The sequence below is a fragment of the Somniosus microcephalus genome, unplaced genomic scaffold, assembly GCF_052327205.1.
Source record: "Somniosus microcephalus isolate GS21.2 unplaced genomic scaffold, FLI_Smic_1.0 scaffold110, whole genome shotgun sequence".
NCBI lineage: Eukaryota > Metazoa > Chordata > Chondrichthyes > Squaliformes > Somniosidae > Somniosus > Somniosus microcephalus.
The window spans coordinates 438987-453852 of NW_028225297.1; the positions used below are offsets into that span (position 1 = coordinate 438987).

Below are 14866 nucleotides of genomic sequence, written 5' to 3' on the forward strand. Positions count from 1 at the left end.
ATTCTCCTGCTGCTACACAAATGCAAGGGGCTCCAGACACAGGGCCGAAATAAGCAGAAGAAGAAAATAAGATAGCCAAAATACACACACTGGCGGAGGGCCACCAGGACACAGCAGCAGAGAGGAGAGACAAGGTGCATAGAAAACTCGGAGGGACAAACAGCAACAGAACAAAGAAGAATGTAGAAAGAGCAGCAGTTAAATTCAGGAAAAAAGCAAAGCCAACTAGCATGCTGTTGAAATGCATGTGTGTTAATGCGAGGAGTGTTACAAATAAGATTGACGAGTTGCAGGCGCAAGTTGCCACATGGGGTTATGCAATAGTAGCCATAACGGAGACCTGGCTTCAAAATGGGCGGAATTGGAAACTAAACAATCCTGGCTACAATGTAATAACATTTGTAGAAGTCGTGTGGGCAGATGTCACATGATCAGGCAGAATCATAGAAATTTACAGCACAGAAGGAGGCCATTCGGCCCATCTTGTCCGTGCCAGCCGACAAAGAGCAATCCACCCAAATCCCACTTTACAGCACTTGGTCCGTAGCCTTGTAGGTTACGGCAGTTCAAGTGCATATCCAAGTACTTTTTAAACGTGATGAGGGTTTCTGCCTCTACCACCCTTTCAGGCAGTGCATTCCAGACCCCCACCATTCACTGGGTGAAAAAATGTCTCCTCAAATTCCCTGTAAACCTCCTACCAATTACTTGAAATCTATTATTGACCCTTCTGCTAAGGGAAATAGGTCCTTCCTATCCACTCTATCTCGGCCCCTCATAATTTTACACACCTCAATTAGGTCTCGCCTCAGCCTCCTGTATTCCAAAGAAAACAACCCCAGCCTATCCAATCTTTCCTCATAGCTAAAATTCCCCAGCCCAGGCAACATCCTCGGAAATCTCCTCTGCACCTTCTCTAGTGCAATCGCATCCTTCTTGTAATGTGGTGACCAGAACTGCACGCGGCACTCTAGCTGCGGCCTAACTAGTGTTTTATACAGTTGAAGCATAACCTCCCCGCTCTTATATTCTACGCCTCGGCTAATAAAGGCAAGTATCCCGTATGCCTGCTTAACCACTTTATCTACCTGTCCTGCTACCTTCAGGGATCTGTGGACATGCACTCCAAGGTCCCGCTGATCCTCTGCATTTCTCAGTGTCCTACCATTTATTGTGTATTCCAACTGAATTCCATTTGCCACTGTTCTGCCCACTAGACGAGTCCATTGATATCTTCCTGCAGTCTACAGCATTCTGTTTCATTATTAACCACACGGCCAATTTTTGTATCATCTGCAAACTTCTTAATCATACTTCCTACATTCAAATCCAAATCATTGATATATACCAGAAAAAGCAAAGGGCCCAGTACTGAGTCGGTGCAGGCTCGATGGGCCGAAATGGCCTCTATCTGCACTGTGGGGTTTCTGTGATTCTGTGAGCCCTGCGGAACCCCACTGGAAACAGCCTTCCGGTCACAAAAACACCCTTCGACCATTACCCTTTGTTTCCTGCCTCTGAGCCAATTTTGGATCCAACTTGCCACTTTGCCTTGGATCCCATGGGCTTTTACTTTCGTGACCAATCTGGCATGCGGGACCTTATCAAAAGCCTTGCTAAAATCCATATAGACTACATCAAAGGCACTACCCTCATCGACCCTCCTTGTTACCTCCTCGAAAAATTGAATTGCGTTAGTCAGACACGACCTTCCGTTAAGAAATCCATGCTGACTGTCCCTGATTAATCCGTGTCTTTCTAAATGAAGATTTCTCCTGTCCCTCAGAACTTTTTCCAATAATTTTCCCACCACCGAGGTTAGGCTGACTGGCCTGTAATTATGCGGTCTATCCCTCTCTCCCTTTTGAAAGAACGGTAGCACGTTAGCAGTCCTCCAGTGGTCGGGCACCACACCTGTAGCCAGAGAGGATTGTAAAATGATGGTGAGAGCCTGTGCTATTTGGTGTCTTACATCTCTTAAGAGTGTGGGATAGATTTGATGCAGGCCTGGGTATTTGTCCAGTTTGAAAGATGCTACAGCCCTTAAGACTTGGTGTTTGAGCATGTTTATTTGATGTAATATTTGAATAGAAGGCAATGAAGGGTTGGGCTTGTAGTTTGTTTGTGTGGGAGGCAGAGCAGCAAGAAGAGGTGGAGGGGGGGTGGGGGGTTGCGGGAGGAGTAAAATTTGTAAATGTAAATTGAGTGTTGAATACTTGTATGAATGCGTAGAAGAGAAAAAAATGGGCGACAGCTTTAAGTAAAGAGAAAGCCAGCTAGCATATGCCTACAGCCATACTAGTCTGAATGCGCCCGATCTCGTCTGATCTCGGAAGCTAAGCAGAGTCAGGCCTGGTTAGTACTTGGATGGGAGACTGCCTGGGAATACCAGGTGCAGTAGGCTTTTGCTGCCGCCACAGGCTGCTCAACGTTTTGCACACACACGCGCACACACTGCTCTTAATCAATCAACATCCTTTTTGCTGCTCTCTCTCTCTCTCTCTCTTGCTTTCCTTTGACCATTTCTTCGCTGCACATTCTCCTGCTGCTACACAAATGCAAGGGGCTCCAGACACAGGGCCGAAATAAGCAGAAGAAGAAAATAAGATAGCCAAAATACACACACTGGCGGAGGGCCACCAGGACACAGCAGCAGAGAGGAGAGACAAGGTGCATAGAAAACTCGGAGGGACAAACAGCAACAGAACAAAGAAGAATGTCGAAAGAGCAGCAGTTAAATTCAGGAAAAAAGCAAAGCCAACTAGCATGCTGTTGAAATGCATGTGTGTTAATGCGAGGAGCGTTACAAATAAGATTGACGAGTTGCAGGCGCAAGTTGCCACATGGGGTTATGCAATAGTAGCTATAACGGAGACCTGGCTTCAAAATGGGCGGAATTGGAAACTAAACAATCCTGGCTACAATGTAATAACATTTGTAGAAGTCGTGTGGGCAGATGTCACATGATCAGGCAGAATCATAGAAATTTACAGCACAGAAGGAGGCCATTCGGCCCATCTTGTCCGTGCCAGCCGACAAAGAGCAATCCACCCAAATCCCACTTTACAGCACTTGGTCCGTAGCCTTGTAGGTTACGGCAGTTCAAGTGCATATCCAAGTACTTTTTAAACGTGATGAGGGTTTCTGCCTCTACCACCCTTTCAGGCAGTGCATTCCAGACCCCCACCATTCACTGGGTGAAAAAATGTCTCCTCAAATTCCCTGTAAACCTCCTACCAATTACTTGAAATCTTTTATTGACCCTTCTGCTAAGGGAAATAGGTCCTTCCTATCCACTCTATCTCGGCCCCTCATAATTTTACACACCTCAATTAGGTCTCGCCTCAGCCTCCTGTGTTCCAAAGAAAACAACCCCAGCCTATCCAATCTTTCCTCATAACTAAAATTCCCCAGCCCAGGCAACATCCTCGGAAATCTCCTCTGCACCTTCTCTAGTGCAATCGCATCCTTCTTGTAATGTGGTGACCAGAACTGCACGCGGCACTCTAGCTGCGGCCTAACTAGTGTTTTATACAGTTGAAGCATAACCTCCCCGCTCTTATATTCTACGCCTCGGCTAATAAAGGCAAGTATCCCGTATGCCTGCTTAACCACTTTATCTACCTGTCCTGCTACCTTCAGGGATCTGTGGACATGCACTCCAAGGTCCCGCTGATCCTCTGCATTTCTCAGTGTCCTACCATTTATTGTGTATTCCAACTGAATTCCATTTGCCACTGTTCTGCCCACTAGACGAGTCCATTGATATCTTCCTGCAGTCTACAGCATTCTGTTTCATTATTAACCACACGGCCAATTTTTGTATCATCTGCAAACTTCTTAATCATACTTCCTACATTCAAATCCAAATCATTGATATATACCAGAAAAAGCAAAGGGCCCAGTACTGAGTCGGTGCAGGCTCGATGGGCCGAAATGGCCTCTATCTGCACTGTGGGGTTTCTGTGATTCTGTGAGCCCTGCGGAACCCCACTGGAAACAGCCTTCCGGTCACAAAAACACCCTTCGACCATTACCCTTTGTTTCCTGCCTCTGAGCCAATTTTGGATCCAACTTGCCACTTTGCCTTGGATCCCATGGGCTTTTACTTTCGTGACCAATCTGGCATGCGGGACCTTATCAAAAGCCTTGCTAAAATCCATATAGACTACATCAAAGGCACTACCCTCATCGACCCTCCTTGTTACCTCCTCGAAAAATTGAATTGCGTTAGTCAGACACGACCTTCCGTTAAGAAATCCATGCTGACTGTCCCTGATTAATCCGTGTCTTTCTAAATGAAGATTTCTCCTGTCCCTCAGAACTTTTTCCAATAATTTTCCCACCACCGAGGTTAGGCTGACTGGCCTGTAATTATGCGGTCTATCCCTCTCTCCCTTTTGAAAGAACGGTAGCACGTTAGCAGTCCTCCAGTGGTCGGGCACCACACCTGTAGCCAGAGAGGATTGTAAAATGATGGTGAGAGCCTGTGCTATTTGGTGTCTTACTTCTCTTAAGAGTGTGGGATAGATTTGATGCGGGCCTGGGTATTTGTCCAGTTTGAAAGATACTACAGCCCTTAAGACTTGGTGTTTGAGCATGTTTATTTGATGTAATATTTGAATAGAAGGCAATGAAGGGTTGGGCTTGTAGTTTGTTTGTGTGGGAGGCAGAGCAGCAAGAAGAGGTGGAGGGGGGGTGGGGGGTTGCGGGAGGAGTAAAATTTGTAAATGTAAATTGAGTGTTGAATACTTGTATGAATGCGTAGAAGAGAAAAAAATGGGCGACAGCTTTAAGTAAAGAGAAAGCCAGCTAGCATATGCCTGCGGCCATACTAGTCTGAATGCGCCCGATCTCGTCTGATCTCGGAAGCTAAGCAGAGTCAGGCCTGGTTAGTACTTGGATGGGAGACTGCCTGGGAATACCGGGTGCAGTAGGCTTTTGCTGCCGCCACAGGCTGCTCAACGTTTTGCACACACACGCGCACACACTGCTCTTAATCAATCAACATCCTTTTTGCTGCTCTCTCTCTCTCTCTCTCTCTCTCTCTGTCTCTCTCTCTCGCTTTCCTTTGACCATTTCTTCGCTGCACATTCTCCTGCTGCTACACAAATGCAAGGGGCTCCAGACACAGGGCCGAAATAAGCAGAAGAAGAAAATAAGATAGCCAAAATACACACACTGGCGGAGGGCCACCAGGACACAGCAGCAGAGAGGAGAGACAAGGTGCATAGAAAACTCGGAGGGACAAACAGCAACAGAACAAAGAAGAATGTAGAAAGAGCAGCAGTTAAATTCAGGAAAAAAGCAAAGCCAACTAGCATGCTGTTGAAATGCATGTGTGTTAATGCGAGGAGCGTTACAAATAAGATTGACGAGTTGCAGGCGCAAGTTGCCACATGGGGTTATGCAATAGTAGCTATAACGGAGACCTGGCTTCAAAATGGGCGGAATTGGAAACTAAACAATCCTGGCTACAATGTAATAACATTTGTAGAAGTCGTGTGGGCAGATGTCACATGATCAGGCAGAATCATAGAAATTTACAGCACAGAAGGAGGCCATTCGGCCCATCTTGTCCGTGCCAGCCGACAAAGAGCAATCCACCCAAATCCCACTTTACAGCACTTGGTCCGTAGCCTTGTAGGTTACGGCAGTTCAAGTGCATATCCAAGTACTTTTTAAACGTGATGAGGGTTTCTGCCTCTACCACCCTTTCAGGCAGTGCATTCCAGACCCCCACCATTCACTGGGTGAAAAAATGTCTCCTCAAATTCCCTGTAAACCTCCTACCAATTACTTGAAATCTATTATTGACCCTTCTGCTAAGGGAAATAGGTCCTTCCTATCCACTCTATCTCGGCCCCTCATAATTTTACACACCTCAATTAGGTCTCGCCTCAGCCTCCTGTGTTCCAAAGAAAACAACCCCAGCCTATCCAATCTTTCCTCATAACTAAAATTCCCCAGCCCAGGCAACATCCTCGGAAATCTCCTCTGCACCTTCTCTAGTGCAATCGCATCCTTCTTGTAATGTGGTGACCAGAACTGCACGCGGCACTCTAGCTGCGGCCTAACTAGTGTTTTATACAGTTGAAGCATAACCTCCCCGCTCTTATATTCTACGCCTCGGCTAATAAAGGCAAGTATCCCGTATGCCTGCTTAACCACTTTATCTACCTGTCCTGCTACCTTCAGGGATCTGTGGACATGCACTCCAAGGTCCCGCTGATCCTCTGCATTTCTCAGTGTCCTACCATTTATTGTGTATTCCAACTGAATTCCATTTGCCACTGTTCTGCCCACTAGACGAGTCCATTGATATCTTCCTGCAGTCTACAGCATTCTGTTTCATTATTAACCACACGGCCAATTTTTGTATCATCTGCAAACTTCTTAATCATACTTCCTACATTCAAATCCAAATCATTGATATATACCAGAAAAAGCAAAGGGCCCAGTACTGAGTCGGTGCAGGCTCGATGGGCCGAAATGGCCTCTATCTGCACTGTGGGGTTTCTGTGATTCTGTGAGCCCTGCGGAACCCCACTGGAAACAGCCTTCCGGTCACAAAAACACCCTTCGACCATTACCCTTTGTTTCCTGCCTCTGAGCCAATTTTGGATCCAACTTGCCACTTTGCCTTGGATCCCATGGGCTTTTACTTTCGTGACCAATCTGGCATGCGGGACCTTATCAAAAGCCTTGCTAAAATCCATATAGACTACATCAAAGGCACTACCCTCATCGACCCTCCTTGTTACCTCCTCGAAAAATTGAATTGCGTTAGTCAGACACGACCTTCCGTTAAGAAATCCATGCTGACTGTCCCTGATTAATCCGTGTCTTTCTAAATGAAGATTTCTCCTGTCCCTCAGAACTTTTTCCAATAATTTTCCCACCACCGAGGTTAGGCTGACTGGCCTGTAATTATGCGGTCTATCCCTCTCTCCCTTTTGAAAGAACGGTAGCACGTTAGCAGTCCTCCAGTGGTCGGGCACCACACCTGTAGCCAGAGAGGATTGTAAAATGATGGTGAGAGCCTGTGCTATTTGGTGTCTTACTTCTCTTAAGAGTGTGGGATAGATTTGATGCGGGCCTGGGTATTTGTCCAGTTTGAAAGATGCTACAGCCCTTAAGACTTGGTGTTTGAGCATGTTTATTTGATGTAATATTTGAATAGAAGGCAATGAAGGGTTGGGCTTGTAGTTTGTTTGTGTGGGAGGCAGAGCAGCAAGAAGAGGTGGAGGGGGGGTGGGGGTTGCGGGAGGAGTAAAATTTGTAAATGTAAATTGAGTGTTGAATACTTGTATGAATGCGTAGAAGAGAAAAAAATGGGCGACAGCTTTAAGTAAAGAGAAAGCCAGCTAGCATATGCCTACGGCCATACTAGTCTGAATGTGCCTGATCTCGTCTGATCTCGGAAGCTAAGCAGAGTCAGGCCTGGTTAGTACTTGGATGGGAGACCGCCTGGGAATACCGGGTGCAGTAGGCTTTTGCTGCCGCCACAGGCTGCTCAACGTTTTGCACACACACGCGCACACACTGGCTTAATCAATCAACATCCTTTTTGCTGCTCTCTCTCTCTCTCTCTCTGTCTCTCTCTCTCGCTTTCCTTTGACCATTTCTTCGCTGCACATTCTCCTGCTGCTACACAAATGCAAGGGGCTCCAGACACAGGGCCGAAATAAGCAGAAGAAGAAAATAAGATAGCCAAAATACACACACTGGCGGAGGGCCACCAGGACACAGCAGCAGAGAGGAGAGACAAGGTGCATAGAAAACTCGGAGGGACAAACAGCAACAGAACAAAGAAGAATGTAGAAAGAGCAGCAGTTAAATTCAGGAAAAAAGCAAAGCCAACTAGCATGCTGTTGAAATGCATGTGTGTTAATGCGAGGAGCGTTACAAATAAGATTGACGAGTTGCAGGCGCAAGTTGCCACATGGGGTTATGCAATAGTAGCCATAACGGAGACCTGGCTTCAAAATGGGCGGAATTGGAAACTAAACAATCCTGGCTACAATGTAATAACATTTGTAGAAGTCGTGTGGGCAGATGTCACATGATCAGGCAGAATCATAGAAATTTACAGCACAGAAGGAGGCCATTCGGCCCATCTTGTCCGTGCCAGCCGACAAAGAGCAATCCACCCAAATCCCACTTTACAGCACTTGGTCCGTAGCCTTGTAGGTTACGGCAGTTCAAGTGCATATCCAAGTACTTTTTAAACGTGATGAGGGTTTCTGCCTCTACCACCCTTTCAGGCAGTGCATTCCAGACCCCCACCATTCACTGGGTGAAAAAATGTCTCCTCAAATTCCCTGTAAACCTCCTACCAATTACTTGAAATCTATTATTGACCCTTCTGCTAAGGGAAATAGGTCCTTCCTATCCACTCTATCTCGGCCCCTCATAATTTTACACACCTCAATTAGGTCTCGCCTCAGCCTCCTGTGTTCCAAAGAAAACAACCCCAGCCTATCCAATCTTTCCTCATAACTAAAATTCCCCAGCCCAGGCAACATCCTCGGAAATCTCCTCTGCACCTTCTCTAGTGCAATCGCATCCTTCTTGTAATGTGGTGACCAGAACTGCACGCGGCACTCTAGCTGCGGCCTAACTAGTGTTTTATACAGTTGAAGCATAACCTCCCCGCTCTTATATTCTACGCCTCGGCTAATAAAGGCAAGTATCCCGTATGCCTGCTTAACCACTTTATCTACCTGTCCTGCTACCTTCAGGGATCTGTGGACATGCACTCCAAGGTCCCGCTGATCCTCTGCATTTCTCAGTGTCCTACCATTTATTGTGTATTCCAACTGAATTCCATTTGCCACTGTTCTGCCCACTAGACGAGTCCATTGATATCTTCCTGCAGTCTACAGCATTCTGTTTCATTATTAACCACACGGCCAATTTTTGTATCATCTGCAAACTTCTTAATCATACTTCCTACATTCAAATCCAAATCATTGATATATACCAGAAAAAGCAAAGGGCCCAGTACTGAGTCGGTGCAGGCTCGATGGGCCGAAATGGCCTCTATCTGCACTGTGGGGTTTCTGTGATTCTGTGAGCCCTGCGGAACCCCACTGGAAACAGCCTTCCGGTCACAAAAACACCCTTCGACCATTACCCTTTGTTTCCTGCCTCTGAGCCAATTTTGGATCCAACTTGCCACTTTGCCTTGGATCCCATGGGCTTTTACTTTCGTGACCAATCTGGCATGCGGGACCTTATCAAAAGCCTTGCTAAAATCCATATAGACTACATCAAAGGCACTACCCTCATCGACCCTCCTTGTTACCTCCTCGAAAAATTGAATTGCGTTAGTCAGACACGACCTTCCGTTAAGAAATCCATGCTGACTGTCCCTGATTAATCCGTGTCTTTCTAAATGAAGATTTCTCCTGTCCCTCAGAACTTTTTCCAATAATTTTCCCACCACCGAGGTTAGGCTGACTGGCCTGTAATTATGCGGTCTATCCCTCTCTCCCTTTTGAAAGAACGGTAGCACGTTAGCAGTCCTCCAGTGGTCGGGCACCACACCTGTAGCCAGAGAGGATTGTAAAATGATGGTGAGAGCCTGTGCTATTTGGTGTCTTACTTCTCTTAAGAGTGTGGGATAGATTTGATGCGGGCCTGGGTATTTGTCCAGTTTGAAAGATGCTACAGCCCTTAAGACTTGGTGTTTGAGCATGTTTATTTGATGTAATATTTGAATAGAAGGCAATGAAGGGTTGGGCTTGTAGTTTGTTTGTGTGGGAGGCAGAGCAGCAAGAAGAGGTGGAGGGGGGGTGGGGGTTGCGGGAGGAGTAAAATTTGTAAATGTAAATTGAGTGTTGAATACTTGTATGAATGCGTAGAAGAGAAAAAAATGGGCGACAGCTTTAAGTAAAGAGAAAGCCAGCTAGCATATGCCTACGGCCATACTAGTCTGAATGTGCCTGATCTCGTCTGATCTCGGAAGCTAAGCAGAGTCAGGCCTGGTTAGTACTTGGATGGGAGACCGCCTGGGAATACCGGGTGCAGTAGGCTTTTGCTGCCGCCACAGGCTGCTCAACGTTTTGCACACACACGCGCACACACTGGCTTAATCAATCAACATCCTTTTTGCTGCTCTCTCTCTCTCTCTCTCTGTCTCTCTCTCTCGCTTTCCTTTGACCATTTCTTCGCTGCACATTCTCCTGCTGCTACACAAATGCAAGGGGCTCCAGACACAGGGCCGAAATAAGCAGAAGAAGAAAATAAGATAGCCAAAATACACACACTGGCGGAGGGCCACCAGGACACAGCAGCAGAGAGGAGAGACAAGGTGCATAGAAAACTCGGAGGGACAAACAGCAACAGAACAAAGAAGAATGTAGAAAGAGCAGCAGTTAAATTCAGGAAAAAAGCAAAGCCAACTAGCATGCTGTTGAAATGCATGTGTGTTAATGCGAGGAGCGTTACAAATAAGATTGACGAGTTGCAGGCGCAAGTTGCCACATGGGGTTATGCAATAGTAGCCATAACGGAGACCTGGCTTCAAAATGGGCGGAATTGGAAACTAAACAATCCTGGCTACAATGTAATAACATTTGTAGAAGTCGTGTGGGCAGATGTCACATGATCAGGCAGAATCATAGAAATTTACAGCACAGAAGGAGGCCATTCGGCCCATCTTGTCCGTGCCAGCCGACAAAGAGCAATCCACCCAAATCCCACTTTACAGCACTTGGTCCGTAGCCTTGTAGGTTACGGCAGTTCAAGTGCATATCCAAGTACTTTTTAAACGTGATGAGGGTTTCTGCCTCTACCACCCTTTCAGGCAGTGCATTCCAGACCCCCACCATTCACTGGGTGAAAAAATGTCTCCTCAAATTCCCTGTAAACCTCCTACCAATTACTTGAAATCTATTATTGACCCTTCTGCTAAGGGAAATAGGTCCTTCCTATCCACTCTATCTCGGCCCCTCATAATTTTACACACCTCAATTAGGTCTCGCCTCAGCCTCCTGTGTTCCAAAGAAAACAACCCCAGCCTATCCAATCTTTCCTCATAACTAAAATTCCCCAGCCCAGGCAACATCCTCGGAAATCTCCTCTGCACCTTCTCTAGTGCAATCGCATCCTTCTTGTAATGTGGTGACCAGAACTGCACGCGGCACTCTAGCTGCGGCCTAACTAGTGTTTTATACAGTTGAAGCATAACCTCCCCGCTCTTATATTCTACGCCTCGGCTAATAAAGGCAAGTATCCCGTATGCCTGCTTAACCACTTTATCTACCTGTCCTGCTACCTTCAGGGATCTGTGGACATGCACTCCAAGGTCCCGCTGATCCTCTGCATTTCTCAGTGTCCTACCATTTATTGTGTATTCCAACTGAATTCCATTTGCCACTGTTCTGCCCACTAGACGAGTCCATTGATATCTTCCTGCAGTCTACAGCATTCTGTTTCATTATTAACCACACGGCCAATTTTTGTATCATCTGCAAACTTCTTAATCATACTTCCTACATTCAAATCCAAATCATTGATATATACCAGAAAAAGCAAAGGGCCCAGTACTGAGTCGGTGCAGGCTCGATGGGCCGAAATGGCCTCTATCTGCACTGTGGGGTTTCTGTGATTCTGTGAGCCCTGCGGAACCCCACTGGAAACAGCCTTCCGGTCACAAAAACACCCTTCGACCATTACCCTTGAGCCAATTTTGGATCCAACTTGCCACTTTGCCTTGGATCCCATGGGCTTTTACTTTCGTGACCAATCTGGCATGCGGGACCTTATCAAAAGCCTTGCTAAAATCCATATAGACTACATCAAAGGCACTACCCTCATCGACCCTCCTTGTTACCTCCTCGAAAAATTGAATTGCGTTAGTCAGACACGACCTTCCGTTAAGAAATCCATGCTGACTGTCCCTGATTAATCCGTGTCTTTCTAAATGAAGATTTCTCCTGTCCCTCAGAACTTTTTCCAATAATTTTCCCACCACCGAGGTTAGGCTGACTGGCCTGTAATTATGCGGTCTATCCCTCTCTCCCTTTTGAAAGAACGGTAGCACGTTAGCAGTCCTCCAGTGGTCGGGCACCACACCTGTAGCCAGAGAGGATTGTAAAATGATGGTGAGAGCCTGTGCTATTTGGTGTCTTACTTCTCTTAAGAGTGTGGGATAGATTTGATGCGGGCCTGGGTATTTGTCCAGTTTGAAAGATGCTACAGCCCTTAAGACTTGGTGTTTGAGCATGTTTATTTGATGTAATATTTGAATAGAAGGCAATGAAGGGTTGGGCTTGTAGTTTGTTTGTGTGGGAGGCAGAGCAGCAAGAAGAGGTGGAGGGGGGGTGGGGGGTTGCGGGAGGAGTAAAATTTGTAAATGTAAATTGAGTGTTGAATACTTGTATGAATGCGTAGAAGAGAAAAAAATGGGCGACAGCTTTAAGTAAAGAGAAAGCCAGCCAGCATATGCCTACGGCCATACTAGTCTGAATGCGCACGATCTCGTCTGATCTCGGAAGCTAAGCAGAGTCAGGCCTGGTTAGTACTTGGATGGGAGACTGCCTGGGAATACCAGGTGCAGTAGGCTTTTGCTGCCGCCACAGGCTGCTCAACGTTTTGCACACACACGCGCACACACTGCTCTTAATCAATCAACATCCTTTTTGCTGCTCTCTCTCTCTCTCTCTCTCTCTCTCGCTTTCCTTTGACCATTTCTTCGCTGCACATTCTCCTGCTGCTACACAAATGCAAGGGGCTCCAGACACAGGGCCGAAATAAGCAGAAGAAGAAAATAAGATAGCCAAAATACACACACTGGCGGAGGGCCACCAGGACACAGCAGCAGAGAGGAGAGACAAGGTGCATAGAAAACTCGGAGGGACAAACAGCAACAGAACAAAGAAGAATGTCGAAAGAGCAGCAGTTAAATTCAGGAAAAAAGCAAAGCCAACTAGCATGCTGTTGAAATGCATGTGTGTTAATGCGAGGAGCGTTACAAATAAGATTGACGAGTTGCAGGCGCAAGTTGCCACATGGGGTTATGCAATAGTAGCCATAACGGAGACCTGGCTTCAAAATGGGCGGAATTGGAAACTAAACAATCCTGGCTACAATGTAATAACATTTGTAGAAGTCGTGTGGGCAGATGTCACATGATCAGGCAGAATCATAGAAATTTACAGCACAGAAGGAGGCCATTCGGCCCATCTTGTCCGTGCCAGCCGACAAAGAGCAATCCACCCAAATCCCACTTTACAGCACTTGGTCCGTAGCCTTGTAGGTTACGGCAGTTCAAGTGCATATCCAAGTACTTTTTAAACGTGATGAGGGTTTCTGCCTCTACCACCCTTTCAGGCAGTGCATTCCAGACCCCCACCATTCACTGGGTGAAAAAATGTCTCCTCAAATTCCCTGTAAACCTCCTACCAATTACTTGAAATCTATTATTGACCCTTCTGCTAAGGGAAATAGGTCCTTCCTATCCACTCTATCTCGGCCCCTCATAATTTTACACACCTCAATTAGGTCTCACCTCAGCCTCCTGTGTTCCAAAGAAAACAACCCCAGCCTATCCAATCTTTCCTCATAACTAAAATTCCCCAGCCCAGGCAACATCCTCGGAAATCTCCTCTGCACCTTCTCTAGTGCAATCGCATCCTTCTTGTAATGTGGTGACCAGAACTGCACGCGGCACTCTAGCTGCGGCCTAACTAGTGTTTTATACAGTTGAAGCATAACCTCCCCGCTCTTATATTCTACGCCTCGGCTAATAAAGGCAAGTATCCCGTATGCCTGCTTAACCACTTTATCTACCTGTCCTGCTACCTTCAGGGATCTGTGGACATGCACTCCAAGGTCCCGCTGATCCTCTGCATTTCTCAGTGTCCTACCATTTATTGTGTATTCCAACTGAATTCCATTTGCCACTGTTCTGCCCACTAGACGAGTCCATTGATATCTTCCTGCAGTCTACAGCATTCTGTTTCATTATTAACCACACGGCCAATTTTTGTATCATCTGCAAACTTCTTAATCATACTTCCTACATTCAAATCCAAATCATTGATATATACCAGAAAAAGCAAAGGGTCCAGTACTGAGTCGGTGCAGGCTCGATGGGCCGAAATGGCCTCTATCTGCACTGTGGGGTTTCTGTGATTCTGTGAGCCCTGCGGAACCCCACTGGAAACAGCCTTCCGGTCACAAAAACACCCTTCGACCATTACCCTTTGTTTCCTGCCTCTGAGCCAATTTTGGATCCAACTTGCCACTTTGCCTTGGATCCCATGGGCTTTTACTTTCGTGACCAATCTGGCATGCGGGACCTTATCAAAAGCCTTGCTAAAATCCATATAGACTACATCAAAGGCACTACCCTCATCGACCCTCCTTGTTACCTCCTCGAAAAATTGAATTGCGTTAGTCAGACACGACCTTCCGTTAAGAAATCCATGCTGACTGTCCCTGATTAATCCGTGTCTTTCTAAATGAAGATTTCTCCTGTCCCTCAGAACTTTTTCCAATAATTTTCCCACCACCGAGGTTAGGCTGACTGGCCTGTAATTATGCGGTCTATCCCTCTCTCCCTTTTGAAAGAACGGTAGCACGTTAGCAGTCCTCCAGTGGTCGGGCACCACACCTGTAGCCAGAGAGGATTGTAAAATGATGGTGAGAGCCTGTGCTATTTGGTGTCTTACTTCTCTTAAGAGTGTGGGATAGATTTGATGCGGGCCTGGGTATTTGTCCAGTTTGAAAGATGCTACAGCCCTTAAGACTTGGTGTTTGAGCATGTTTATTTGATGTAATATTTGAATAGAAGGCAATGAAGGGTTGGGCTTGTAGTTTGTTTGTGTGGGAGGCAGAGCAGCAAGAAGAGGTG

At 46.4% G+C, this 14866-nt stretch overlaps 1 non-coding gene and 4 pseudogenes across 1 annotated transcript; all 5 read left to right on the forward strand.

Moving 5' to 3' along the window:
* The first annotated feature begins 2285 nt into the window (after positions 1-2285).
* Positions 2286-2404, forward strand: LOC147082928 (5S ribosomal RNA). Its single transcript, XR_015076083.1, has one exon. It is a non-coding gene; the product is annotated as a 5S ribosomal RNA (ribosomal RNA).
* Positions 2405-4821: 2417 nt separating this feature from the next.
* LOC147082929 (5S ribosomal RNA) lies at positions 4822-4940 on the forward strand (annotated as a pseudogene).
* Positions 4941-7376: 2436 nt separating this feature from the next.
* LOC147082930 (5S ribosomal RNA) lies at positions 7377-7495 on the forward strand (annotated as a pseudogene).
* A 2427-nt stretch (positions 7496-9922) lies between these two features.
* On the forward strand, positions 9923-10041 carry LOC147082931 (5S ribosomal RNA; annotated as a pseudogene).
* A 2414-nt stretch (positions 10042-12455) lies between these two features.
* On the forward strand, positions 12456-12574 carry LOC147082932 (5S ribosomal RNA; annotated as a pseudogene).
* Positions 12575-14866: the final 2292 nt, after the last annotated feature.